The sequence below is a fragment of the Colobus angolensis genome, unplaced genomic scaffold, assembly GCF_000951035.1.
Source record: "Colobus angolensis palliatus isolate OR3802 unplaced genomic scaffold, Cang.pa_1.0 Scaffold272, whole genome shotgun sequence".
Classification (NCBI taxonomy): domain Eukaryota; kingdom Metazoa; phylum Chordata; class Mammalia; order Primates; family Cercopithecidae; genus Colobus; species Colobus angolensis.
Window position 1 is genome coordinate 69,751 of NW_012115955.1, and position 3,646 is coordinate 73,396.

Consider the following 3,646-nt stretch of genomic DNA (forward strand, 5'->3'; position numbering starts at 1 on the left):
CTGTAGTCCCAGCTACTTGGGAGGATGAGGTGGGAGGATGGCTTGAGCTCGGGAGGTGGAAGTTGCAGTGAGACAAGATTGTGCCACTGTGCTCCATCCTGGGTAACAGAGCCAGACTCTGTGCCCCCCCCCCAAAAAAAAAAGTACAGTAAAAATACAGTGTTATAATCTTTTAGGACTACTGTTGTATATGTGGTCCATTTTGTCAATTGAGATGTCGTTATGTGGCACGTGACTGTATGTCCATTAATTGTAGGTGGTTGAGACTGGCTCTCTGAAAACACATCTGCACTCACTGTCCCCAGGCCTGGACTAGCTCCTGTCATGCCTTTGTGTGGATTAGGGGAATGTACTCTTCCTCCAGCAAGTGCAGCAGCCTGGTGCAGACCTTGGGCTGTGGTGCCAATACCTGGGTGCCCCTTATAGGACGCCAGCTCATGCAGCGGCCTTGCGCTGCCCTTTCTTCTGGCAGAGTTCAGATATAGCATAATGTGTCCTTAAATAATTTAGTGGTTGGATTTTTATGACTTCATTAGTATTATGCATTAGTTAGGCCAATGTTATGGGACTGTATTTTCTTTATTGGATACTTTTGTTTTCCCCAGAGTTAATCATTTTTGTTTGTTCACTTGATTGGTTCTATACTGGTCTTTAATTTAATGTTGTTTTCCTCTAGGAGCATGAAACTCCATTCAGAATGTTCACACGTTAGTTATCTATTGGATTCACTTTCTGTATTCTTTCTCTATCCTGCTACACTCCTGACTGGTTGTTATTTGCAGCCGCTACACAGGGTGTGTCGGCTGGTGTGTCCAATCACCATTAGCTTGAGAATTTCATTTCTCTGTTCTGCGTTGGGTATTTCCTATCTCTTCATTTACAGTAGATTATAGATGGATTTCGGAGAAGGGTCATGGAAGGTGAATTTCTTTTTTGAAACCTGCACATCTTAAAATTTTTTATTTTTACCCTTTTGCACTGTACTGATTGTTTTATCAGTTTTTATTGATCTGTTAGACACTTACTTCCTCAATATCTGGTGATTGTTAACATGCCTTCATTTTTTTCAATATGCACAATATTTTTATTGTCATGAAGAACATTATGTAAATTGTTTGCATAAAACTACAAGAAAATAGAAGGATGTTTTGTTGATAGTCATACGTTGAGTGTTACTTTTCTTCAACTTATGCAATACCTATTTATATTCAGTACTGAGTTGACACAAGAGTAAGTGAATTTACTTGTTTTTTTTCTTTAAACAGCAGCCTTATTGATATATAATCTATATACCATAACATTTACCATTTTGAAGTGTAAGTTTTTTTACTTTAAACAGCAGCCATATTGGTACATAATCTACCATAAAATCCATCATTTTGAAGTGTATAATTAAGTGGTTTTTAGCATGTTCCCAGAGTTATACAACTATCACCACCATCTAATTCTGGAACATTTTTATCACCCCAAAAGAAATCCCAAAGCCATTAGCAGTCACTTCCCACTCCTTCCTCTGTGCAGGCCTTAGCAACCATTTATCTGCTTTCTTTGTGGACTTGCCTATTCTGGACATTTCACATTAAAAGGAATAAACAATACTTAGCCTTAGTTTCTGGGTTCTTTCATTTAACGTAATTTTTTCGGGACTCCTCCACATTGTAGCATGTATCCATACTTCATTTTATCACGAAATAATATTTCAGTTTATGGGTATACACATTTTGTTTATACATTAATCAGTTGAAGCACAATTGGGTTTTTTCCCTCGTAAGAGTATATGAAAAAATAAAATATGTATGAATAAAACTGCTATGAAATAATGTGTACACATTTTTGCGTGGGCATGATGTTTTAATTTTTCTTAGATATAGACCTAGGAGTAGGATTGCTGGGTCATATAACTCTGTGTTTAACACTTTGAGGAACCCCCAAACTGTTTCCCAAAGTGGTTGCATCGTTTTGTATTCCCACTAGCTACGTATGAGGTTTATAATATCTTCACATCCTCAGCAATGCTTATTATTTTCTATTTTATTGTAGCCATCCTAGTAGGTGGGAAGTGGGATCTTGTGGTTTTAATTTGCATTTCCCAGATAACTAATGATGTTGAGCATCTTTTCATCGGCTTATTGGCCATTTGTATGTTTTCTTGACTGTTTTCAGTTCTTTCTATCATTAAAACTGTAGAAGTTCTTTATATATTTTGAATCCTTGTCCCTTGTCAGATACATGATTTGCAGATTTTTTTTTTTCGTTCTGTGGGATTTTATTTTACTTCTTTGATAGTGATCTTTGAAATTCAAAAGTTTATTTTAATGAAGTCTAACTTACCTGTTTTTCCTTTTGTTGCTTGTGTTTTTCTGTCATCTGTAAAAACTTTGGCTTAATCTAAGGTTATGAAGATTTACTGTTTGCTGTCTTCTAACCGTTTATAGTTTTTGCCCTTGACATTTAGTGTGTAATTCAAGTTAGTTTTTGTATATGGTGTGAGGTAAAGGCCTATCTTTATCTTTTTTGCAGGTGGATGTCAAGTTGTCCTAGCACCGTTTGTTGAAAAGACTATTTCCCTTCTGAGCTGTCTTGTTGAAAATCAGTTGACCATATATCTAAGGATGGTCTATCTATTTTCAAGAATGACACACTAAAACGGTCATTGAGAGCCCTGTTAAAATGGGCTTGGCTTTTTCTTCAGTTTTACTGAGGCATGATTGCCAAATAAAAATTGTATATATTCAAGGTGTATAATATGATTTTATGTTTTTATGTATATATATACACACACACATTGTGAAATAGTGATCACAGTCAAATTAATTAACATATCCATCACCACATTTAGTTACCGTTTGTGTTTTAGAGGGGTGAGGATGGGGTGGGCTTTTTGACTGAGGGGCTTGCACTAGGATAATTAGACAGGGACCTGTTCGTTTATTTGAGGGGACCCCCAAACTTAGTATTTGTAGTTTTTATTCTCTTGGCTTTGTGTTTCCCAGGAGAGGAGTCCTCTCGTCTGTTGCTTTGCAGGTAAAAAGCTGCTTTCCACCATTTGGGAGCTGAGTTGAAGGCAAGAGGCCCAGGGTCTTACCATTCGTTATGTAACTTACACTAATTTTTGTCTTCAAAGTGGCACCCATGCCTTCACTCATTCTTTCTCTTAAGGACTTCCAGTTTATGTACACAGCCTTTCCAGAGAGCATTTCTTCAGGGTGGAGGAGGGGAGTGGCTGCCTATTGTCTAGGCACCCAGCCAGTCCTCCTGTTGTCAGCCTTTCCCGTTTTCCCATGTTTAGAGGAAGCTGGTACCCCAGTTTGGGAGCATGTTTCAGGCATTGCTGCTTGGCTTTTCACTGCTGGCCTAGGCTTGTCTTTCTCTTTGATCTCTTTGACTTATCAAATACAACTTGTCCATTTGCTTTCCGGTTTCCAACATTTTGTCAGCTCTTCTCCTTGTTGTGGTCTGGGTAGGTTTAGACCTTTAAACTTTGTATGCATTTTGCATTTGCTTTCCGAGTGTGCTTTCAGAAGAGATCAAGGGTTGAGGTGGTTTTTAATGTTAGCTGGTACTAAATGGGATGAAGAAATATCAAAGCAGGGTCAGTAAAGAGAGGTGGGGTTGCTGCATGTATTTCTTGTTCATTTCTTTTGAC